At 38.4% G+C, this 26,436-nt stretch overlaps 1 long non-coding RNA gene across 1 annotated transcript in view; it reads right to left on the reverse strand.

Annotated features, from left to right (window-relative positions):
- Positions 1-26,436, reverse strand: part of LOC103098279 (uncharacterized) — a 247,163-nt gene that overhangs the window by 83,296 nt on the left and 137,431 nt on the right. Inside the window, exons 2-4 of the long non-coding RNA XR_008914740.1 lie at positions 24,155-24,234; positions 23,495-23,715; positions 22,906-23,057 (exon numbers count right to left, since the gene is read on the reverse strand). This is a non-coding gene — a long non-coding RNA (uncharacterized LOC103098279). The remainder of the gene's footprint in view (positions 1-22,905; positions 23,058-23,494; positions 23,716-24,154; positions 24,235-26,436) is intronic.

The following is a 26,436-nucleotide window of genomic DNA, read 5'->3' on the forward strand; positions in this document are numbered from 1 at the left end:
ACTAAGAGAGGATAATCCTATTTCTCCCGAACTGGAGATGAGACACCCCTCTCCTATATATCAGCTATAGATCCCTCTCTCCTTTTCTCTGCAACATCTCTCATGCTCCACAACTCCTGGATAATCTTACCTCCCCTGATCCTTCTTTTAGTTCCCCCATCCTCTCCTCACCCTTCTCTGACCCCATGACCAACCCCAGTCCTGAGGAAATCTCATCTTCCTACCATACGTGTGTCTACCCATGTTGCCTCAGTATTCCCACAGTTAACTTCTATGGAACCACAAACATAGAATGATTAGTATGAATACATTTTCCCCTAAGAGAAGTGCCCCAAATAGGACACAATGTGGATGTAATGACCGCAAGGCATATACCTTTCAAACCTCAAGACATTAGAGAATTAAAACGTAATGTTCCTTGTTTTCAATATGAACTTACAATCATGACCAAGAAGATGGCTAATATATTTTATCAGTATGATTCATACTATAAGGATGTTGAGAATTTGCTCAACGCTTTTCTAACAAAATGTGAGAAAAATAAGATCTCTCATGTTAACATGGTCTGGCGCCATAATGCAGCACACTGGTGAGCTCAGGATCCTAAGATTATAACAGCCATGAAGACTGTTTGCAAATAAATTGTTGTAGGGACACCATTATAACAGTAATGCAAGAATGCTCTGAAGATATGGAAGCATGGACCAAATTTGAAAGCTTTAGACAATCCGATGATGAGACACCCTCACAATTCATGGATAAGCTCATTGAGCTTGCAGGTTGGTACATAGACCTTGATATCTCTAAAGACAAAGCTATCAAGCAAATAAAGTGACACTTTGTCAACAATTCTTTCAGGGTTGTGCAAGATTATTTTAAAACACAGTGCCCATGGTGGCCTCAGATGGACCTCGAAGGGTTGAGGAAAACTGCTGTCTATGTCTTTAAAGTCCAAAAATAAAAATAGGAAGAGACTAATAATTTCATAGAAACCTTGCAAAAAGAAACCAAATCATTAAAGGACAGATTTGATAAATAAGACAAAGGGCATGATGCTCAACCAATGACACTAGACCCTCTCCAAGAATCCAAGTTATCAGTCCCTTACCTGCCACTTCTATCAGAAGATGGGTCACATAATGATGAACTGTAGGAATTAACTCCAGACAGTAAGAAATAATAAACATTGGAGAAATTCTTATAGAAACATTTATAGAAATAATTACAATGGTGATTTCAGGAATTTTAATTTTAGGACTGATAATTCGAGGAATATAGATCAGGAACTTGAAAACTCACACCAAATGACCCCACAGCAGTATTCCTTGAGCAGAGCCCATCCCTAAACTACCCAGGGTGCTACTTCCCCTCAGGGGGGATCACAAGGAACTACCCAAAGATTATGAATGTGTATGGGGGGGAGGGTTGGGGCACAGATACTATAGGATACAACCTTTGATTTTTTTTTTCTTTTTAATATTATTTTATTTGGTCGTTTTCATACATTATTCACTGGAAACAAAGATCGTTTTCTTTTCCTCCCCTCCCCTCCCCCCCCCCCCGCCTTTCCCTCTCCCATAGCCGACGCATGATTCCACTGGTTATCACATGTGTTCTTGACTCGAACCCATTTCCCTGTTGTTGGAGTTTGCATTATAGTGTTCATTTAGAGTCTCTCCTCAGTCTTATCTCCTCCAACCCTGTAGTCAAGCAGTTGCTTTTCAGCGGTGTTTTTACTCCCAGTTTATCCTCTGCTTGTGGGTAGTATTTTTTTTTAGATCCCTGCAGATTGTTCAGGGATTGCATTGACACTAATGGAGAAGTCCATCACCTTCGATTGTACCACAATGTATCAGTCTCTGTGTACAATGTTTTCCTGGTTCTGCTCCTCTCACTGCATTACTTCCTGGAGGTTGTTCCAGTCTCCATGGAATTTCTCCACTTTATTATTCCTTTTAGCACAATAGTATTCCATCACCAACATATACCACAATTTGTTCAGCCATTCCCCAATTGAGGGGCATCCCCTCATTTTCCAATTTTTGGCCACCACAAAGAGCGCAGCTATGAATACCTTTGTACAAGTCTTTTTGTCCATTATCTCTTTGGGGTACAAGCCCAGCAGTGCTATGGCTGGATCAAAGGGCAGACAGTCTTTTATAGCCCTTTGGACATAGTTCCAAATTGCCCTCCAGAATGACAACCTTTGATTTTCAAGACCCTGATGTCTTACTGCCCATTGTCCCTATCCACTGCCCCTCCCCATAATGATGAGCCCCATGTAACATTGAAGGTTGGTAACACTCATTATGATTGTCTTTTGGACACTGGAGCTTTCTGGTCTTTATTGAAGAGTACACCTGATTCTGATTGTAGTTCCACTTGCTCAATTAACGTCATGGGGAATATCATGGACACCCCTAAAGGTTCCCACACTTTCCCCTAGAATAGTGTCTGTAGGACCCCTTAGTGTGGAACACTCTTTCCTCTTCATGCCTGACTCCTGACTCCCCCATAAATTTGCTGGGGAGAGATCTTTTATGCAAGCTTAGGGCCACAATAACTTGCTCTCCAGATGGCTCTATGTCACTGGAATTGCCAGAGGAATCCTTGACTTTACTCCCTGTACTTTTTCAGATGCTCATGAGATAAAGGAGACTCCAATTTTTGAGATCCCAACTGATATACCTGAGTCACTCTGGGCTGTATCATCTTCTGATGTTGGCCTACTTAAATTGGCTGTCCCTGTCCAAATTCAAACAAAATCTAGCCCACCTCCTTCCATTCCTCAATACCCTGTTTCAAAGGGGGCAATTGATGGCATTATACCTGTAATAAATTCACTAATTGACCAAGCCATCATAATTCCCTGTAAATCTGAATACAATATGTCCATCCTACCTGTTAAAAAGCCCAAACTGGGGCCCAATGGCAAGCATCTCTATCGATTTGTCCAGAATCTAAGAGCTATGAACAATCACATTATAAAGAGACGCCCTGTAGTTTCCAACATAAATACTATTATTTCTTCTATTCCTAGCACAGCTACATACTTTATAGTAGTAGACGTGCTCAGCTTTCTTTTCTATACTTATACATGAGAACTCCAGGCATATCTTTGCTTTTACCTGGAAGGGCTCTCAGGGGACATGGGCTAATTTGCCTCAGGATTTCATAGACAGCCCTACTTTGTTTACACAATTCTTAACTGCTGATACAGATGCCATAAAATTTAAATACACCCATTTAATTCAGTATATGGATGATTTGCTCTTGGCTTCACCAAACGCTTAAGTATGCAAAGAGGATAGCAAGCATTTTCTTTTAGAGCTACATAAGAGAGGCCACAAGGTCTCCAAAAACAAAGTTCAGTGGTGTCTCCTCAAGGTACAATATTTAGGCTTCACTGTAACTCCTGGGTCTCATTTAATTTCTCCTAAGCATGTTGAAAATATCCAAAAGTTAAAGAGCTCCTACAACTAAAAGGGGTTGAGGGCAATTCTTGGAGCAACAGGATTTTGTTGGCAGTGAATCCCTTGCTATGGGGAAATCACTAAGCCCCTCGTGGCACTCATGAAAAACTGGACACTGAACCACTTAAAATGGAAATAGAACACCTGACAGCTCTTTCAAATTTAAAACAAGCTATCTTGACTTCCCCTACTCTAGGCATTCCAAATTATGATAAACCTTATATGTCCATGAGCAGAAAGGGGTAGCTTCGGGTATTCCTAACTCTTAGGACCTGCTCAATGCCTAGTAGCCTATTATTCAGCCAAGCTGGACCAAGTAGCTTCCAAAGCATCACCATGCCTTGGAGGATTAGCTGCTACAGCTTTATTGGTAACCAAATCAGCCAATCTGGTATAGGGATGCCCTCTGACCATAATGTGCCCACACAAGATTGAGGGATAATTATTAAGACATAAGAAATAGGCAATAACTCACCAAAGGATTACTAGGTATAAGATAAACTCATTGAATAATGAACATATCACACTAAAATGTTGTGGAGTTCTTCATACTGCAACCTTGCTTTCTGATTTGCCAACTTCCAGAGGACCTTTACATGATTGTACATCTTTAGTATCGATTGCTGCTAAACCTCATAATGATTTATTGGACATCCCTTTAGGTCATTCAGATTTAATATTATTTACAGATGATTCTTTGTTTTTAAGGAATAGTGTGCGCTATACAGAAGCTGCAGTAGTTACTGAATTTGATACTCTGTGGTCAGCTTCCTTATCCTCAAATATAAGCACACAGGGTGCAGAACTCACAGCTTTGAAAAGTGCCTATATCATTGCAAAGGATAAAAGAGTAACAATTTACACAGACTCTTGCTATGCCTTTGGAATATGTCACGCTGTTGGCAGGTTATGGCTTCAGAGAGGATTCTTAACATCAGCTAGAAAATGTATTGCCAATGCAAACCTTATTACTGAACTTCTTTTTGTCATCCAGCTCCCTGAAACTATAGCTGTCATTCACTGCTCTGTACATACAGGTGGCACTGACCCTGTCTCCAGGGGAAATGGCCAAGCAGATACTGTAGCCAAACTAGCAGCCTTAGAAGGCCCTGGATTATGCCACTAACAATTACTGATGATTTGGATTTATCCCTTTCTTATAATGACAAGGAAGTGGAAAAATGGAACCAAAAATGTAAAGAAAAACAGATTAATGGAGTATGGGTATCATCAGATGGCAAACCCTTGCTCCCCAGAGCTTTCTATAACCAGATTTATCACTCCATTTATAAACAAGGTCATTTTGCCGCCCAAGGCATTGTAGACTCTGTTAAAAGAGCATGAATAGCACTTGGAATAACTACAATTGTCTCCAAAGTTATATACAGCTTGTCCTAACTGCCAGGCCTTTAATCAACACACTTTGCAAGGAAAAGCCTTTGGTGGATGTCCTCTCGCTTACACACCATTTGAGTACCTACAAATTGACATTATCTCTATGCCAAAAGCTGTACAGTATAAATTTTGTTTGGTCATAGACGATCAACTGACCAGGTGGCCTAAAGTGTTTCCTACTGCGCCTGCCATGGTGGCTTTTGTTGCCAAAGTCCTTTTGAAAGAAATTATTCCTCATTTTGGCTTGCCAGCACATGTTGATTTGGATAAAGGAACTCACTTTACTGATTCGGTCTTATCTTAAATTTATTCATGTTTGGGGATAACTCCTAAATTTCATACACCATATCATCCCCAGAGCTCTGGCCAAGTTGAATGAATGAATAAATTAAGAACATTATTGGCAAATTGTGCATGGTGACTCATTTAAAATGACCTGAAATTCTACCTCTGCCCCTATTTTATCTCAGAAGCAGACTCAGAAGTGTTTTACACATCTAACTATTTGAGATCCTATTTGGACATCCTCCTGTTTAAGAACAACAATTTACCCCTGCCTATACTGCACTCTTAAGGGGGAGATACAACCATTGCTACATATATCAGACAATTATAGATAAAATTGCAAGAACTCTACAACTCTGGAGCTGCTGTTCAAGCAGGCCCTATCGACTTCTCTCTTCATGATTTAAACCCAGGTGATAGTGTGTACATAAAGAAATTCAAATGCAATGGGTGGACTGAACCTCCTTATGATGTACCCTTCCAAGTCCTACTAACTACACCAAGAGCCATAAAAATTGGAGAGAGGGACTCATGGATTCATTGAAGCCATGTAAAATGAGTACCTTCTGTTGATGATGAATAATTGCTTGTGCTGATTATAGTTTACTATTGATTGTGATTAGACTTCTTTATTGCTGTATTTGTACTATTTTGTTGCACTTATTTGCTTGATCCTTGTATTTGCCTAAATTGCCTTGTAGGGCAACATATAAATTAACTCAAAGAAGAAAATCTGTATTAGTGATGTGCCTTTTGTAACATTTTGTGCCTTTTCCAATTTTTTTTGTATTTCCTTGAATGTATTATGGCGTTATCTACCTCATTTACACTCACACTGCATAGTAAGTCAAAGAAGAAAAGAATCTTTTTTTGAAAACTGCTCTCTATACTTCACCTCTGTAACTGTGACACACATTCTAACATTGTTTTTTTTCCTACATGTATTATACAGTTTTTGATTTGTCCTTCTTTTCTTATTTTTTGCTTTGAAACACATATCAGTAGTATTGAAAAGGTATTTTTAAAACTATTTTTACTTTTTGCAATACAATAAACTAAGATGTCCGTTTACCTAGCATATAAAAGCATACCCAAAAAGCTTTGGACAATGGTAACCTGCCACTAGTTATTTAACTATTATGAGACTTGTGTTCAATGACTATGTCTTATTCAAGGGGAAACAGACCACAAAGGAGCACAGACCTTGACTTTCAAAGTGACAAGCGAGCACAAAAAGGTAAAAGAAACCAAGCCAATCCTACGGGGATTGATGATATTATGCACAAAAAAACAGAATGACTTGATCATGTGTGAGACTTGAGGTTGTGGCTGTTTAACCTGTGTTAAATGCAGAACTTCCTTTTACCACCCTCTATATCAAGCATAGAACATTGATTGTTCTGGCTCCATTATCCCCAAAAAGCAAATTAAAGGGTTCAACCAAGGAATTCTATTTCCCATTTGTCTCGAGATCTAGTCTCTTTTTTGATTTTCTTTCATGATGTGGCAATTTACTGCAGTCCAGACTGCTAAATTGGGTGAGTGATTGTTCTTACACGCTTATGAGACATCTGGATCTCTACAAGAACCTGTTGTGATTTGTGAATTTTTTTCCTTTTATCCTTCATCCAAGAATTTTTTCAATTTTTCTTATTTTATTCTATATTTCACTCAGAGATTATTTTTTTTAATTTCTTTGGATTCTTTGATGTTTTTGATAATTGATTCATATGCCTTATGACGCAACCAGTTATCCTTGTGTAATTCTGACATGTATCCCTGTATCCTCCTCAGGGTGGACTGTATTATTATTTTCCTCAGGGGGGATAATTTTATTGTTGTGAACTTTGACTTGAATTTGAGCCTAATTTAGAATAAGAGACTACCTCCCAGAATCTAGAAGGGGCCGTGAATATGAGTGCAGAGACCACACACTGCACCTGAAGACTCAGAGTGGACTTTGAGATTTGGTAAATTTGAAATTTGGAGGGTTGAAGTGCTTTTGTTTTGAATGTACATTCTTATGCCAAAGGATAATGCCCCCTAATTGTTTTTTGTCAATGCACCTATCATTGGTTTTATTCCTTTTCCTTTTTTCCCTCGTATCACCAAATTATTGTAATTTCCCTTTAAAAATTATAATATTTGTATATACCTCTAGTTCAATTTATGTTAGTTATGTTTTCACGATCCATTGGGGAGACTAGTCTCCCAAAGGATCACAGGGGGAATATATTATTTAGGATGTGTGCCCCAGAATACATTTCCCACAATTCCCTTTTCCCTTTCTGTGTATGTGTGTCATTTACGTTTACTGAGGTTTTTAGTTTTGTTTTTGGCCACATTGGCTCTCTCTGCCTGGACCCACGTGGAGGATAAGAGCGGCTAAATCATTTTCACTGGATTTTATTTTCTCTTTGCTCTAAGTTGGTTTTAATAAATAGTATTAAATATAATGCATGCAGTATTGAACATTAATTTTAATCTTTATAGGAGTAAGGACTTTTTCAAAGAAAATTTCCAGTCCCATGATTTGTTGTGTCCTATTTGGGACAAGTGCTCTAGAACTGTCAGGCATTCACTGAGGGCATTCCTACAATATCCCATGAGGGCAAAAGACTATTTTTGTTTTGATAATCAACGATCTACTAAACCTAAGAGAAACTAAGAGAGATCTTAAGTTCAATGATGTTGCTCCAAAACTGTGTGTGGCCATTGGTCAGGCTTCTGGAAAAGATAAATTAACATTCTACTATTCAATATATTCCTTTGGGAAAAAGCCGTTCTATGGATATGAAGTTATTTTCTCACAGCCAGTCATAACAAAAAATGAAGTGGGCCCATTTTAAATCACTGAAGACCACTGCTTCAAAAGAGGAGACTTTCCTGTTTTAACAATCCAAATCCTAATAAAGTCAGGAGAAACTAAGAGAATATCTATTATGTAACATCTTCTCCCCATAAATTTTCCTCCTAAGTAAGGACAATTTAGAATAAACAAAAACCATACAAAATTAATTTCCTCTATTTTATTATGTTCCTTGTTGGACAGTTTCTTCAGAACCATCAAGCACTCACTGTCTCCAAGTGAAGAAAAAGAAACGTAGATGTCCAGTCTCAATCCAGGAAATAACACTTCGAGAGGAGAAATCCCAGTTTGCTTAAAATAATCAGAGAACTTCCTAGGCAAGGAGAAACAATGGAGGAAAAGAAAGGGGGTTGTCCTTTATAATTCAATTAATGTTTCTTCATCAAGACAGAAGATGTTCCTGTTCAACAATCCAAATACTAATATGCCTAGAAGAAAATACGAGACATCATCTGCTGGAAAATGCTGACTTTTAACTTCTTCATAGGAATCAGGATTTCAAAAGAAATTCTAATTCCATGATTTATTGCATTCCTTTTGGGCACAGGTGCTCCATGATTGTCAGGTTATTACTGAGGACAAACCAGAGATGAAATCTAGAGGACCCATCTTGAGCCTTCAATATCCTATCTGAGGGAGAGACAATTTTGTTTTGACACTCAATAAGCAACAAAATGTAGGAAAAACTAAGAAAGATAATCTGTTCAATGATGTTGCTCCAAACTTATGGCCCATTGGTCAAGCCTCTGGAGAAGATAAATTAATATTCTACTATTCAGTATGTTCCTTTGGGGAAAATAGTTCTAGGAATGTGAAACTATTTTCTCATATTTTAAATCAATGAAGACCCCTTCCTCAAGAGAGGAGACTTTCTTGTTTTAACATTCCAAAATCTACTAAAGCTTAGAGAAACTAAGGGACAATATCTGCTAGATAATGTCTCCTGCCCCATAACTTTTCACTGTAAGTAAGGACATTTTGGAAAAAACAGAAAACATTTGAAATCATTTATGGTGCTCTTTTCATGAGTAAAATCTTTCCCCTTTCAGCAAACAAAGCACTACTCTAAAGTTAAAAGCAACACAGAAACCATCCTATTTATTATTATTTATAGCAAAATGGTATTCCATCACTATCATATACCACAATTTATTCAGCCATTCCCCAAATGAAGAAATCCTTAGGAGAAACTTAGAGACATCACCTCCCAGAAAATGTTGCCTTAGCACTTTGTCCTATAAATCAGGAATCTTTAGAAAAGAAATGAACCTTTCATAATTAGCTGGGTTCATTTTGGGATAAGAACTTCAGAACTGTAAGGCCCTGAATGACTACAACCTTAGAGAAGAAATTTAGAGGAACCATTTTTAGTCCTTTGGAAAAAGACAATGAGGTTTGGATAATCAGAGAGGTACTAAAAACTGAAGAGAAGTTAAGAGACATAATGTATAATGTATTCCATGCCATGATGTTGTTCAAAAGGGATGACCCATAAGTATAGGCTCTTTAGAAGATAAAATAACATTTTTTTTATTCCATATATTCTTGGGGCACAACACTACTCTAAAGAAGAAGCTGTTTACCAAGTGCCAATTCAAGCAAGAAATCAAGGGAGTCCTTTTTAAATCATTGAAGACCTGGTCCTCAGGAGAGGAGACTTCCCTGTTTTAATACTCAAATTCATACTAGGTGATATCTCCCAAATAACCTTTCCCCTCTGAGGACAATTCGGAGAAAAAAAAACTGACTTCGTCTTTTTGTTATATTCCTTTTGAGACAGTTTCTTCAGAACATTGTAGGTATTTACTAAATCCCAACCATGAGAAGAAAAGTGGAGGCCAAAGCTCAAGCCAGGAAATAACATTTCCAGTAAGGAAAAATTGTTTGTTTCTAATAATCAGAGAACTTACTAAGCCAGAAGATGCTAAGGACCATCATCTGTTCAATGATGATGCCACCAAACTAATGCCCATAGGTCAGGGCTCTTTGAAAAATAAAGTAAACTCCAATTCTTCCTAATGTTTCTTTCCTAAGAGTAGCAATAGGAATGCTAAGTATTCTCTAGATCCACAGTAGAAGAAAAACCAAGGAGCAGATTTTAACTCAGATAAGTTTTCTTCTTCAAGGCAGACGACTTTCTTTTTTAACAATCCAAATAGGATTATACCCAGGAGAAACTAAGAGACATCATGAAATGAAAAATGTTGTCCAAGAACTTCTGTATATGAGTCAAGACTTTTTTGAAGAAAAACTCAAGTTCTATGATTTATTGTGTTCCTTTAGGGACAGGTGCTGCAGAACTGTCAGGTATCTGCTGATAACAATATGAGGGAAGAAATCTAGAGGATGAATCTTTAGCCTTCAGTGTCCTATCAGGGGCAGAAAAATGATTTTGTCTTAAAATTCACTGAGCTACGAAACCTAGGAGAAAGAGAAAGATGATCTGCTCAATCATATTGTCCCAAAATTTCTGTATAGGGGTTAGGATTTTAAAAAATTCTAGTCCCAAAATTTATTGCGTTCCTTTTGGGATAGGTTCTATACAACCATCAGGCTATTACTGAGGATAATTCTAGAGAAGAAACCTAGGGGACTGATCTTTAGCCTAGGGGATTCATCTTTAGCTTTCAGTATCCCATCTGTGGAAGAGAGAGTATTTTGCTTTATAATCACTTAGCTATTAAACCTAGGAAAAGGTAAGAGAAATTATCTCTTTGATGACATTTCTCCAAACCTATGGTCCATTGGTCAGGCCTCTGGAGAAGATGAATTAACATCTTAATATTCAGTATGGAACATTGGGGAGAGCAATTTTAGGCAGGGGAAGCTATTTTCTTACAGTCAGCCATGACAAGAAATGAAGGTGGCCCATTTTAAATCACTGAAGACTCCTTCCTCAAGAGAGGAGACGTTCCTGTTTTAACAATCTAAATCCTACTGAAACTTGGGGACAGTATCTGCTAAATTATGTTTCTTGCCCCATAACTTTTCACTATAAATGAAGACAATTTGCAAAAAAAACCCAGAAATCAAACAAAACTAAGCTCCTCTATTCTAATATGTTCCTTCTGGAATTTTCTTCAGAAAATTCAAGTACTTCCAAACTTCCATCCAAGAGAAGAAAGGTAGAGGCCCAAAATCAAGTCAGAAAATAACTTACAGAGGAGAATGCTTGTTAGGTTTTAATAATCAGAGAACTTCATAAGCCAGGAGAAATAATGAAGCACCATCTTTTCCACGATGATGCCACCAAATTAATGCCCATAGGTCAAAGGTTCTTTGAAAAATAAATTAACCTCCAATTCTTCCTAATGTTCCTTACCTAAGAGTAACACTAGGAATATCAAGCATTCCCTCACACCCACAAGAGAAGAGAAATCAAGAGGGCAGGTTTTAATTCATTTAAGGTTCCTTTTTCAATATAGAAGACTTTCCTGTTTTAACAATACAAATACTGCTATAATTAAGATAAACTAAGACACATCAGCTGCTGGATAATGTTGTCCCAGAACTTCTCTGTGGCAGTCAGTACTTTTTTCAAGAAAAATTCAAGTTCCAGGATTTATTGTGTTCCTTTTGGTATAGGTACTTGAGAACTGTAAAGAATTCAATGATAACAATCTTTGAGAAGAAATATAGAGGACACACCTTAAGCTTTCAATGCCCCATCAGGAGCAGAAAGACAATTTTGTCGTAAAACTCACTGAGCTACGAAACCTAGGAGAAACTGAGAGAGATGATCTACTCGACAATGTTGTCACAGAACTCCTGTATATGAGTCAGGATTTTTGTTAAATTCCAATACTATTATTTATTCTCTTCCTTTGAATCCAGGTACTCCACACTACTGTTAGGCTCCTCCTGCAGACAATCCTAGAGAAGAAATTGGGGGACCCATCTTTAGCCTTCAATTTCAAAATATGAGAGAGAGAGAGAGAGAGAGAGAGAGAGAGAGAGAGAGAGAGAGAGAGAGAGAGAAAGAGAGAGAGAGACTGTTTTGTTTTAATAATCACTGAGCTACTAAATCTAGGAAAAGGTAAGAGATCACCTGTTTGATGATGTTACTCCAAACTTAAGGTCAACTAGTCAGGCCTCTGGAAAAGATAAATTAACATCTTACTGTTCCTTTGGGGAGAGCAGTTCTAGGGATGTGAAGCTATTTTATCACATCCAGCCAAAACAAGAAATGAAAGGGGCCCATTTAAAATAATTGAAGGGGAATCAGAATCAAGGTGGTGGCTTAAGAGCAGCAAAAGCTAAAAGCTCTGAGGGTATTCTTCCACATCAATATGTAAAAAGCCCTTTTAAAAAGACAGAAAACCAAACACAACTTGAAAGGTAGGCAGAGAGAGTTAATTTCTACGGAATAAGGGAAAGACTGGAAATAAGACAAGGATGACCAAACACCAACCCCACACCTACAGATCTGAGACCTACGATTAGACGTGGGCTGATTATGGGATTCCTGGTCAGGGGCTGCAACCTTTTCGGAGCAGGTGAGATCCACCAAGGGAGGTCCAAGGCTCTGACAGTGGCTGAAAGGGAAGAATTTGGGAGAGGCCATCAGGTTGGGTGACCATGGGCTATAGGGCAGCTAGGTATGTGAAGATTTGCCCTCAGGGCAAATTAACATAGCAGGACAGCTCAACTGGTGTAATCCAGTATACCAGTTGAGGAGAGAAGACTGAAGATTTCCTCCATGATAGAGCCACTCAAATAGTTCAAATGTTCTGGTCAAGTAAACAAACAGAGGGGCTAGTTTTCCATGGAGGGGGAGGGGAAAGAGTAAACAAAGAAGATGGTAACTACTGAAAGCTTCTATGGGGATAAAGAAAAAATAACAGAACAAACAGAGGAAGGCAGGATCCAAAGAACTTCAAAAAAAACCTCAAACACCACGCCCCACCATGGAATTGGACCTGGGCTCTGGAAGGAGCTCAAAAAGGAATTAAAAAATCTGATAATAAAGGTTGAAGAAAAATGGGAACAGGAAAACAATAGCTTAAAAAACGAAGTAAGTCATCTGGAACAAAAGCACATGATTTAAAAATAAGAAAATAAAGTCTTAAAGCCAGAATTGACCAACTGAAAAATGAGGCCAAAAAGTCAAAGGATGAAAAGAATGACTTGAAAAGAAGAATGGACAAATTGGAAAAGGAGGATCAAAAAGTAATGGAAGAAATTCAGTCTTTAAAAATTAGAACTTGGCAAGTAGAAGCTAATGACTTCACAAGAAATCAAGAAACAATAAAACAAAATCAAAAGAATGAAAAAATAGAAGACAATATGAAATCAATTTTTGAAAAAAGAACTGAACTAGAAAAGAGTCCAGGAGAAACAATTTAAGAATTATTAAACTATATGAAAGTCATGACAAAAAAAACCTAGACATCATACTATAGGGAATTATCCAAAAAAATTGCCCTGATATTTTTAAACAAGATGGTAAAATAGACATTGAAAGAAATCACAGATCACCTCCTGCGTGAAATTCCAAAATGACAGCTTATAGGAACATTACAGCCAAATTCAAGAGATCCCAGGCCAAGGAGAAAATACTACAAGCAGCTAGAAAGAAACAATTCAGATATCATGGAGCCCCAGTCAGGATCACACAGGATCTGGCAGTATTCACAATGAAAGACCAGAACGCTTGGAATGATATTCTGAAAGGCAAGGGAACTGAGTTTACAACAAAGAATCAACTACCAAGCAAAATAAACTATATTCTTTCAGGGTAAAGTATGGTCATTTAATAAAATAGAATATCTCTAAGCATTCCTGAAGAAAAGACCAGGCTTAAACAGAAAATCTGAGGCCTAAATATAAAACCCAAGAGAAGCATAAAAAGACAAATAAGAAAGAGAAAAAATTTAAGGGTTTCAATAAGGTCAAGTGGTTTATATTCCTATATGGAAAGTTAATATCTGTAACTCTTAAAAATTGTTATTCTCACAGTAGTTAAAAGTAGTATATATACAGGGTGTGGTATTAGGCTGTTTAGGACAATATGTCAAAAAATATATCAAAGTAGAGGTGAAAAACAGGATAATATTAGGAGAAATGGAAGAATAGAAGTAAAATGGAATAAAGTATATCATATAAAGAAACACAGGGGTAAGGGTGGGGAGAAGACCAATACAATGAAAGGAAAGGAGACATTGGTGACAGGTAATACTTAAACATTACTATCACTGAAATTGGCCCAGAGAGGGAAGAAGTCAGATTCATTGAATTGCAGAATCCTATCTTATCCTATAGAGAAGTAGAAGGGAAATAAGAAATGGAGTGGTGGGGAGGGGAGTAATACATGGGAGGGAGAGGTTGGAGGGGTAACCAAAAAAGTCCTATAATAAGAGGGAACTAAGAAGGGGAGGGGGTAAGGAGAATAATACAAGGAAGGGGAAAGGGGGGGGCTGACTAAAATCAAAACACTGGAGGGGAGGGAAAGAGAGGAAAATGATCAGGAATAAAGGAGGAAGTTGAAATGGAGGGGAAAACACATATGGTAACGATAATTGTAAATATAAATGGGATGAACTCACCCATAGAACAAAAGTGGATAGGAGATTGGATTAAAACCAGAATCTACCATGTGTTGTTTACAAGAAACACATTTAAGGCAGGTAGACTTAGACAGGGCAGAATCTGTTGGGCTGCAACTGATACTAAAAGGGCAGAAGTAGCAATCATGATCTCAGATAAATCTAAAATAAAAATAGATCTGATTAAAAGAGATAAGGGGGGCAGCTGGGTAGCTCAGTGGATTGACAGCTAGACCTAGAGACAGGAGCTTCTAGGTTCAAATCTGGCCTCAGACACTTCCTAGCTGTGTGACCCTGGGCAAGTCACTTATTCCCTATTGTCTATCTGTTACCATTCTTCTGCCTTGGAACCAATACACAGTATTGATTCTAAGATGGGAGGTAAGGGTTTAAAAAAAGAGATGAAGAAGGTAGTTACATCTTAATAAAAGGCAGCATAAATAATGAAGAAATATCAGTACTCAACATATATGCATCAAACAGTATAGCATCAAGATTTTCTTTAAATTCTTTAAAAGGAGAAACTAAAGGAACTTAAGGAGGACACAGAGAGTAAAACCATACCAGCAAGGGACTTCAACCTTCCCCTATCAGAACTAGATAAATTGAACCAAAAAAATAAATAAAAAGTTAGAGAAGTAAATGAAATGTCATAAAAATAAGAGTTAATATGTATCTGGAGAAAATTGAATAGGGATAAAAGGAATATACCTTCTTTTTAGAGCACCTGGTACATATACAAAAACTGATAAGATACTAGGGGTATAAAAACATCACAAGTGCAGAAAAGCAGAATAATAAATGTGACTTTTTCAGAATATAATGCCATGAAAATTATATTTAGTAAAGGATCATGGTGAAGAAAATTTAAAATTAATTTGAAACTAAATAATCTAATTCTTCAAAACTGGTGAATTGGATAACTGAAAATTTGTTACCCTAATGACCATTAATCAATCCCTTAAAATATGATACTTTTATTACTTGACATTAAATTTAATTTTTATAGGATCAAAGAACAAATAAAAGAAACAATTGCTAATTTCATTGAGGAGAATGACAATGAGGAGACAACATATGAAAATCTATGTGAAAATGCTAAAACAACACTCAGGGAAAAATTTATATCCACAAATTTCTATATTAACAAAATAGAAAGGGAGTAATTAATGAATTGGGCATACAACTTAAAAAAACAGAACTAAAAAAAGAACTAATTAAAAAACCCCAGATAAAAACTAAATTGCACTTCCTAAAAATTCAAAGGAGAAAATTGAAAGTAAAAGAATTATTGAACTAATAAATATGACTAGGAGCTGGTATTTTGAAAAAACAAACAAACAAATAAAATGAAGTATTTGCTAATCTAATTAAAAAAGAAGAGAATCAAATTAACTATCAAAAATGTTCAGTATGTACTTAAAGTCCCCTCCACCCTAAATAAAGATAAACTCTGACAATGGAGTCAGTTTCAGCAGCTGAAAAATCCCCAACAAAGCAAGCAGAGATGATCCAGAGGGAAGGTTACATGTGCTCTCAATTTTAAGATCTTACACTAATGGTTTTAAGGAGTTAGGTTTCCTCAAAAAGCATTACTGATGGGGATATTTAAAGTACTTTGCTGCTATGGAACAGCTTTGGGCAATCTGAAGTAGCCTACACTATGCAATTAGAAAGAATGGTGAGAAAAGAGCCACCTTCTCCTCTAGTCTGCTCCTGGTCCTATGGATACAAAGCACTCTAAATAGTCAGACACAACACACCTCATTGAAAGTTATGTAGCAACCTGGTGTCAGATGATCAAGTTCCCAGTTACAATATGATTCACTCACCTCAAGAAGACCCCCACCAAGCATGACAGAGACCATGATAGCATCTTCTCACACACAAAAACTCCATCAATACGTCTGTCAAGGACTCTAAATCAACAATCTTCTATGAAAAGCAGATTTTGAAAGCTCAAGCTTACTTGTGCTTATTTACAGCTGGTGAGATTGACTCCATTGTCAGAATTTATTTTCATTTAGGGTGGAGGGGACTGTGTGTCTACTGAATGATTCTCATTTGTTGATGGGTCAGCCTTTTATAGTTGACCTTAAGCTGATAGAGAGTGGAAGAGAATCTAGGCAAGGAAAGAAAGCATTTCTTAGTCATTTCCTCAAATTAAAATATCAACCAGAATCCTTTAAATGATTACTCTGGAGATTCTACACCTATTGTGAGGAGAAAAAGAACAATAAAAACCAAGTCTCCAGAAGATATTTTCATGAATCAAAGAGACACTCTAAAAGGCATGTGATGAAAGGACATTTCCCTGGGTAACATGCTGATTAAAATAAGTCTTTCTAGGGGGCAACTGGGTGGTTCATTGGATTGAGAGCCAGGCCTAAAGATGGGAGGTCCTAGGTTAAAATCTGGTCTCAGACACTTTCTAGCTGTGTAACCCTGAACAAGTAACTTAACCCCTATTGTCTAGCCCTTACCACTCTTCTGCCTTGGAACTATATTGGTTCCAATATATTATATTATATTTTAGTATTGATTCTAAGACAGAAGGTAAAGATTTAAAAAAAATAAAAAATGAAAAAGGTCTTTCTTAGCAGCCAATGGAGCTATCTCCAAGAAGGGAAATATAAGAGTGCTCCCATTAGATCAAAGCTTCACCATTTGAGGGGAAAATGTTCCAGGATTCATCCCTGTATTTACCAGGGAGGGAGATCAAGAATTCTACACACAATGGTTGCAATCTCAGAAACTATAACCCTCAATTTATCCTCTAAGTGTTCTACATTTAAGGCTGTGGAGATCATCATCATGTAAAAGCCCAAATTTATCATGTAACTTGTAAAGTATCAGTGGATACTTTACAAGTTTACTTTACAAGTTTACAAAAAAAAAACAGCATGCATGCTAATTGGCTTTATTATACATTTTTGGGAAGCTCAGTATGTGATTGTAATGCAGAAGAACAGTGACTTGCAATCTTCATGGAAACCTTAACCTGGCCTATATAACAATCTTAGAAAGCAGAATTAAGTCATTCCAGGGAGAAAGGAGATAGAAAGGCAATGTTAGGATTAGGACTATTCAGCTTGTTCAGGTACATTAGTTCTCTTAGAGAAAGGAACAGAGAACCAGATCTCAGGGGAGAAGACAGAGCAATCAGCAGAACAGATAGGACTAATGATGCTAGTTCTATAATAAATGACCCACTAGGAAAAATTTGCCAAGGCTATTTCTTAGGGTTTGCTTTTGCTGCCCTTCTCCTTGCACATCTGCCTACAAACAATGCTGTGTAATTCCTTAAACAAGGAAAAATTAGAGGTCAAAGAAGAGACTGAAGAGCAATTTTTTAAAAAAAATTTATAGTATTTTATTTGATCATTTCCATGCATTATTCATTAAAGACAAAGATCATTTTCTTTTCCTCCCCCCCACCCCCCATAGCCGACACGTGATTCCACTGGGTATCACATGTGTTCTTGATTCGAACCCATTGCCATGTTGTTAATATTTGCATTAGAGTGTTCGTTTAGAGTCTCTCATCTATCATGTCCCCTCAACCGCTGTAGTCAGGCAGTTGCTTTTCCTCGGTGTTTCTACTCCCACAGTTTGTCCTCTGCTTATTTGATAGTGTTTTTTCTCCTAGATCCCTGCAGATTGTTCAGGGACATTACACCGCCACTAATGGAGAAGTCCATTACGTTTGATTATAGCACAGTGTGTTTGTCTCTGTGTACAATGTTCTCCTGGTTCTGCTCCTCTCGCTCTGCATCACTTACTGGAGGTCGTTCCAGTCTCCATGGAATTCCTCTACTTTATTATTCCTTTTTGCACAATAATATTCCATCACCAACATATACCACAATTTGTTCAGCCATTCCCCAATTGATGGGCATCCCCTCGTTTTCCAATTTTTGGCCACCACAAAGAGCGCAGCTATGAATATTTTTGTACAAGTCTTTTTGTCCATTATCTCTTTGGGATACAGACCCAGCAGTGCTATGGCTGGATCAAAGGGTAGATATTCTTTTGTCTTCCCTATCCCTTTTGATCAGGTCTATTTTTGCTTTGGCTTTATCAGATATTATGATTACCACTCCTGCCTTCTTTCTGTCAGTTGAGGCCCAGAAGGTCTTACTCCATCCTTTAATTCTGACCTTGTGGGATTCTACCCGCCTCATGTGTGTTTCTTGGAGACAACATATGATAGGGTTTTGGATTCTAATCCATTCTTCTATTCGTCTACATTTTATGGGTGAGTTCATCCCATCCACGTTCAATGTTATGACTGTCACTTGTGGACTCCCTGGCATTTTGATATCCTTCCCTAATTCTAACCTTTCTTCTTCAGCTCTACCTTTTAGTCCAGTGATTTACTTTAAATCAGTCCCCCTTGTATTTCCCTTTCTACCCCCTCCCTTCTTTTTCCCTCCCTTCTTTTCCCCTGTAGTCTTTTTAAAATTCCCCCCCCCCACCCTCTCCCTCCCCACCAGTCTGTTTTTTACCCTTCTACTCCCCTATAGGGCGCAAATCTATTTTTCCCCAATGGATTGGATTGTTCTTCCCTCTTTGGGTCAGTTTCAAAGCAGGTAAGAATTGAGTATTTCCTATCTCCAACCTCTTTACCCTTCCAGTGTATCGATGTTCTCCCCCCTCCCGCCATGGGCTTCTTTGTGACATATAAATTTACCCCCATTTGTTTCTTTTCCCATTTCTTTTAGTCATAACCTCTTTTCTTTTTTAGCTTTAGTCATGTATATATATATACATACACATGTATATGTATTTATGCATGCATATATCTATATAGCTATTTATGTCTTGTCCTTTCATCCTATACAGTTTGTCACTGTTCCCTCTGAATGTAGTTCTTCTAGCTGCTTAGGTGATAGCGACAGTTTTTAAGAGTTGCCAATGACCTCTTTTCTTATAGGGATACATATCATTTTAACTTATTGAGTCTCTTAAAAAAACCTTTTTGTTGTTGTTGTTGTTTTTCCCCTCTTTTTTAATTACCTCTTGATGATTCTCTTGAGTTCTGTGGTTGGACTTCAAATTGTTCAGGTCTGGTCTTTTATTTATGAATGCTTGGAACTCTTCTGTTGTGTTAAATGACCATACTTTCCCCTGTAAGAATATAGTCAGTTTTGATAGGTATTTTATTCTTGGCTATATGCCTAGTTCCCTTGCTTTCCGGAATATCGTATTCCATGCCTTTCGGTCCTTCAGTGTGGATGCAGACAGATCCTGTGTTATCCTCACCATGTTTCCATGGTATCTGAATGGCTTCTTCTTGGCAGCCTGTAATACCTGTTCTTTCATCTGATTGTTTTTGAATTTGGCTATAACATTTCTTGGTGTTGTCCGTTGGGGATTAAATACAGGGGGTGATCTGTGGATTCTTTCAATCTCCACTTTCCCCTCTTGTTCTAGGATCTTGGGACAGTTTTCCTGGATAATTTCCTCTAGTATTATGTCCAGGCTTTTTCTTTTGTCGTGGTCTTCTGGTAGTCCAATTATTCTTAAATTGTCTCTTCTTGAACGGTTTTCTAAATCGTCTGTTTTGTGAATGAGATGCTTCACATTTTCCTCAATTTTTTCATTCTTTTTGTTTTGTTTTATAGTGTCCTGCTGCCTTGTGAGGTCACTTGATTCTAGTTGTTTTACTCTGGTTCTTAAAGATTGGATTTCATCTTTGGCTTTTTGGTCGTCTTTTTCCTTCTGGTCTGATTTTCTTTGAAGATCGTCTTTCATCCTCTTTATCTCGTCTTTCATCTTCGTTGCCTCATCTTTCATCTCCTTTGCCTCATTTTCCAGCTGGATGATTTTGGCTTTCAGGACACTATTTTCTTGTTTTAGTTCAAGTGCCTCTGTTTCCAGATGACTTATCTTAATTTTTAAGTTTTTTTCCCAATTGTCTTCAGCCTCTCTTAGTTGTGTTTTGAGTTCTTCCACAGCCTGTATCCAATTCGCTGGGATTTCTGGTTTATCGTTTGCTGATCTGTCCCCCTCTGTTCCATTTGCTGAGTAGTAGCTGTCTATTGTAGTTTCTTTCTTCTGTTTCTGTTGTTTGTTCAAATTCACCCCTTCTTTCCTCCCTGTATTTGTCTGTGCTCTTGTTCCTCTCATTTTTTTGTTTTTTAGGGACTTCTATCAGTCTCCCCTCTTGGAGCTTTAACAGAGGATCTCTTGGTGTAATCTCTGGGGGAGGGTTGTTGGGGGTTTGAGCTTTCCTGTCCTCTGGAGGCTTTTGATTGGCTTAAAGTCCAGCAGTCAATGAGATGAAGAACAATTTTTAACTTATAGTACTGGTGGAAATATGCCCCCAAAGTTCATCTACTTCCTCTGTTATAGGTTCTATGCCTTCATTTTCGATTTTATGAAGAACATCAATTTCATCAAGACACTATGCTTATTGATGGTAGCAGGCACACTAAATGTAAATATGCTCACCCAAGATGCCACTGGAGTTGCAAGACTTTCTATTCTCTTACACTCTGACACTTTCTTGTCCCATTAGAACTCCTATTATTAAGCAAAGTAAAACTTTGGTAATGCCAAGAAAATCTATCAGGGAGTATTCCTAACTGCACAACACTTAGCTATCTTGTTTCTTAACCCCTGTAAGGTGAAATAGAACAAATGAAGTTTGTTCTAGTCCTAAGGTTATCAAAATGAACTAATTCCTCAGAAACAAAAGTTGGAAGGTAAAATAAAAAGCTAAGGGAAGCAAGCTGCCCAACATCCTGTTTCCACTGAGCCAGTCCCCTCAGTAGAAGAGCCTATGATCTCAAGAATTCAAACTCTTAGCTACCCTCATTTCTAATGGTGAGAGGAAAATCATAGCCTATCAGGAGGGTAGACCTAAAAATAGAGAAGAAATACAGCCTGGAGCCACCTTCAATCTCTTCCTTTCACAAAAAAGGAGAAAGAAGACATGGGAGGTCATGCGACTTAGGTCTAAGTGCTAAATATGAGAGGTGAAATTTGAACTCAGGTCATAAAGGAAACTGGGCCAGTTTGGCCACTACCAGGCCAATCACCTCTAAATAAAAAACACTATAGACAGTAGGATAGTAACTTATCCAGCATTTTTTAAAAAAACATCTTCAGGATAAGAAAATGATAGGTGCTAGAATAGCTGCTTGACTTGTTTGATTTGGTGTGGAGATATGGAATACACGAAGTTCTGGGCAAGGAGGTGCTACAGTGGATAGAGTGCCAGGTCTGGAGTCAGAAAAACCAGAGTTCAAATCTAATTTCAGACTGTAATGAGCTGTGTGATCCTAGAGAAGTCACTTGATCTTGTTAGCCACAGTTTTCTCTTCTGTAAAATGTGCTGAAGGAGGAAATGGCCAACTGTTCCATTATCTTTGCTAAAAAATCCTCACAGGCAGCTAAAGAGTCAGAAACTACAAAAGTGATTTAACAATAACAACACAAACCACATACTTCTGCTTCTTCAGGTGAGGGGGGCCATTTGGTCTTAACACCAGAGGACTATTTAGTATGATTAGAAGGTGTGAGAGTTCATTTGCTGGATGATGCTCCCCTGCCCTATCTTCATGTCTGGAGATAACAAAAAGGACTTGTACCTGGTCATGGCACCTGAGCTTTTATAGGTCATTTTTACTTTCACAGGCTCCCCAAGAGCCAGTGGAGAAGTCTGCATGAGAGGCTTGCATTACACTGACTAGCAAAAGGGCCTGAATACCAGAGAAATGGACCTTCAGACCTACTATATCTCCCCACCCCCCATCCCAGACTTTCTCCGAAAGAGAAGATAAGCCAATTGTCTTTGACAAAAAGGAAGAACACCTCATCTGACTGAAAAGGCTTGCTCTTATCCTGCTGCTTGTGGCACCTATAGCCTTTGAAATCTTTTTTGCTCCTCCATACCAACAGCTATCAAGGAAGGCCAATAGTGGGAATGATTGGGGGAGAAGGGTTTCAAGGGGAACATTAAGTCATGCTCTTCTAAACACATACCCTCTCTCCTCTGGTGGGTAAAGGACAAAGGGTAATCCATAATATAGTCATCCCACATTCATATACACTTAAGGAGTCACTGAAAAAGAAACCATTTGTCTTCCCTTTCCACAGTCAGCAGATGTGTTTGTAGCATACAAGACTGCTGGCTCACATGGTCCTGAAACTTTTAAACTGAGAAACTCCCCAACGGCCTTGCTTAGCCCCATGAAGATTTCCACATCTATCTTAAAAATAATAGTTAATGCCATAGGCAATCAAGGCCCTTGGAAGTGAGAGTAAGTCACTGTGCTGACAATGATAATCTCACTCCAAAATTCAAACCCTTCATAGTGGCAATTCTTACCAAGGACACAGCCTCATGAAGTCCTCACACATTACGCAGAATTTCCAACAAAATGATGGGTGGGTAGTTCCTTGGAAAGATGCTGTTCTCAGGGTTGTTGGGGCTAAACTCCGTCAGGTCCAGATCTTCAGGAACTCCCAAAGAGATTGTCCCTGTGGTACATCAGTCAAAATAGCATCTGGTTACTGGGTTTACAATGTATCTCCACTACCCTGTGCTTGTGCCATCCAATTACTTGGGCAAAGGCAGGATCTGGAACTGGAAGTTCTTACTGGAACACATAATGGGCACTGGGAATCTGATATATAAGCCAATATTTTAAAAGAAATATCCCACAACTACAACACAAGGAAGACGTTTTTATATAGCATGGGGGTCTGCAGACTCACACAGAACCTGGCTGTGAAAGATTTCCTGGGAGAAACCATTCAAGGGGCCTGCCTAGCTTTACCAAGTAATATACATCCAGGTTAGGTATGTACTCCATGCAATGAGAAGTCATTAACCCTGGAGCTAAGGGGTATTCACTGTGTTCCCTATCAATTATAATCTTCCCCCACTGATTATACCTCACACAGGAATTTCTTACCAAGGCTGTATCCTCAAGGCAATTTCAATTGCATGAGCACTTCATTTGGTTGCTGGTCCACTTTTAGTAATCATCTCAGCATCACGGTCTACCAGGTTGTGGGGGCCCAGATCCCATCAGGTCCAGATCTTCAGAAACTCCCAAGTTTACTGTCCTCATGGAACATCAGCCAGACCAACATCTGGGTGTTGCTGAGATCACAGAGTCTCTCATCCTGACCCCTAAGTGGATGGAAATCCTAGTTGTTACAGGAATCTAAATAAAATCACTGGAACTCTGGCACATAGTTTTCCTAGCTCTGACAGTCTGCCCAAGGAGCAAGATGAACGGATGAAAGAAGGGGCAAAAAAAGAATGACTTAACACATGCTAGATGAGAAGAAAGTTTAAAACAGGAGACAACATAGAGACTTATATTTCTCATGCTATTAGGGAAAGGGACACACTTAGGGAGGGTCAGGGCAAGAGAATTTTCACAAGAACAATATATGGGAAAAAAGGTGAGGAATGTTCCCAGGATACTTCTGAGAATCCCAAAGATAATTCAGAACAAAATTAATGGGTATAAGCTTCAGATTCTAAGGTTTGATAGATAGTCTTAATGATGCAGTGGATGAACACTGGCCAGCCTTGAGTAAACTTGTGAAAAAACAAAAATTACCTTCATCAGGGGCTCGATTCCTGGTGGGTCTCTAATGTTTCAATTAGCTGGAACTGCCCTTGTAAATGTCCAGGTAGATCCTGTTGGGAGTTTAATCAATGTTAGTTAGCTTTCCCCATTCCCACTCTACTACCAATACCCAAGGGATTTCAAAGAACTTTTCATAACATTAAGGTACACAACATTAGCTTCTGCTTGGAGATTAAGTTTCTTGCCAGCCACATGTGGGGAATGGGTTCTGTCCCAAGAAAGAGTATATTTTTTACATAGGGCAAAAGTACTAGAACCAAGGAAAGTTGTCATAAAACTTGTCTGCTAGAAAACATCAACTCTTATTACTACCCAAGCCCAGAGTGTATGGGAAGAACTTGACTTCAATCACGCCTCTCTGGAACTTAAATAAACTTCTTGTTTAAACATAAACACTTATTGTCTTCCTATTGTGAAAGTTGCTTCAAAACCGCTAAAGTCTCTTTCTCTCTCCCCCAAGCCACACAAGTCACCTAGCTGCCCCATCCTAAGCCATTATGTCTCTTCCTCAGGAGGTAGGACCATTCGGTCTTAACACCAGAGGACTATTTAGTGTAATGAGAAGGTATGAGAGTTCATCTGCTAGATGATGCCTGGAGGTAACAGAGAGGACTTATACCTGGTCATGCCACCTGAAACTTAACAGACCATTTTTACTTTCACAGATTCTCTATGTGCCAGTGAGGATGTCTCCGTGAGAAACTTGTATTACACTGACTAGCTACTATAATTGAGAGGCCCCCTAAGTACTGACACACCAGCTATCTCCTAAACCCAGAGAGATTCACTTGCTGTTGAAGCTCTCTCAAATTGCCAGATCTTGTCCCCAGGGAAGGGTTCTCCCTATATTTTTCATAGACAAAAAGACTATGAGATGCAGGTCAAGATTCCAAAACTCATTGGCTCAGAGATAGATTCTTATACACTTGAATGCACTAACCAGCAGCTTCAGGAAAGCGCAAGATGGGATATGAAGCTCTGAAACATTCATAACCCCCAACAAGTTCCCCAAGCATGAAGATTCATCTGGCCTTAGACAGCTGTCAATAAAAGGATGTACCTTATATGCACAAATTTATGCTGAGGTAACACACGATGAATTCAATGAATGGCCCTTGGGAACTCTTAAAAGTATTATAGATATCCTGGTTTCGAATTCATGGGAATAAGACAGAGACAATGTAATGCATATGAGTCAACATGAAGAGAATAAAGAATTTGCTTTTATAATGGAACGTTGTGGAAAATGCCTGCACTGGGTACTTATTCACACCCAGTATACAAGTAGGTCTAGGCTGGGATCATGTCACCTACAACCTGACAAACCTCCCAGGGTATAGAAGTTCCAGATGTGAGGTGAGTAGGAGGTTATCCCTCTACCTTAAAATTATAAGAGAATAGTCTGAGTTAGGAGAAACTGAAACCTCAACTGTCTGCTGATAGAACAAATGGTGTGTAAGTCACTACCTTTTCTCCTTCATATGCTGGCCCCTCCATGGAATTCCCTTGTGCCTTTAATAGAGGGGCATAAGAGTTATAAGAAACTTATAACTCCTCTGTTTGAAGCTGTCAACTTACCAAGAGGAAACAGAATAATGGGGCAGTGGCAACTCTACTCCAGAACCTTAGAATTCTGCTTGGATTTAAGAAACTCCTATATTGAAAAGTTCTCTAAGCACCGGAAAACCAGGTATCTTCTAAAATCATGGAAAGATAACCTTTTGTTACCCTTTCTGTCTCATCTTCAGGAAAGGGAATTCCTGCATTTTTCATAACCAGGAGGACTGCTGGGTATAGAATGAGCTAACAGAACTCATCCACTGGAAGAGCCAGTCAGCAATCCTTATGAACAATGGCTTCCAACTATGGGCAAACATGAGCCTGCATATGAAGCTCTCTAGTCCTAGCAAACCAGAGAGATCTCACAACATGGGAATACACTGGGCGTCACTATCCATGCCAAATCTTCCTCCCCAGAGCGGAGAAGTCTAACTCATTTTGACAATGTCATACTCCTCCCAGATTCATTAGAAGCCCACATGGTAGTCATGGCTCTAATGACTAATGTTATTAATGGCCCTTGGCTACTCTTAAAAGTATTATAGAGATATCCTCATTTCAAGTTTATGGAAATAATACTGAAACACTCTAATGTGTATGGGTGAACATGAGAAGAATGGAATAAATAATATGCTTTTCTAATGCAACATTCTGGAAAATGACTGCACTGTGTGCATATTCACACCCAAGAT

The sequence above is a fragment of the Monodelphis domestica genome, chromosome X (assembly GCF_027887165.1).
Source record: "Monodelphis domestica isolate mMonDom1 chromosome X, mMonDom1.pri, whole genome shotgun sequence".
Classification (NCBI taxonomy): Eukaryota; Metazoa; Chordata; class Mammalia; order Didelphimorphia; family Didelphidae; genus Monodelphis; species Monodelphis domestica.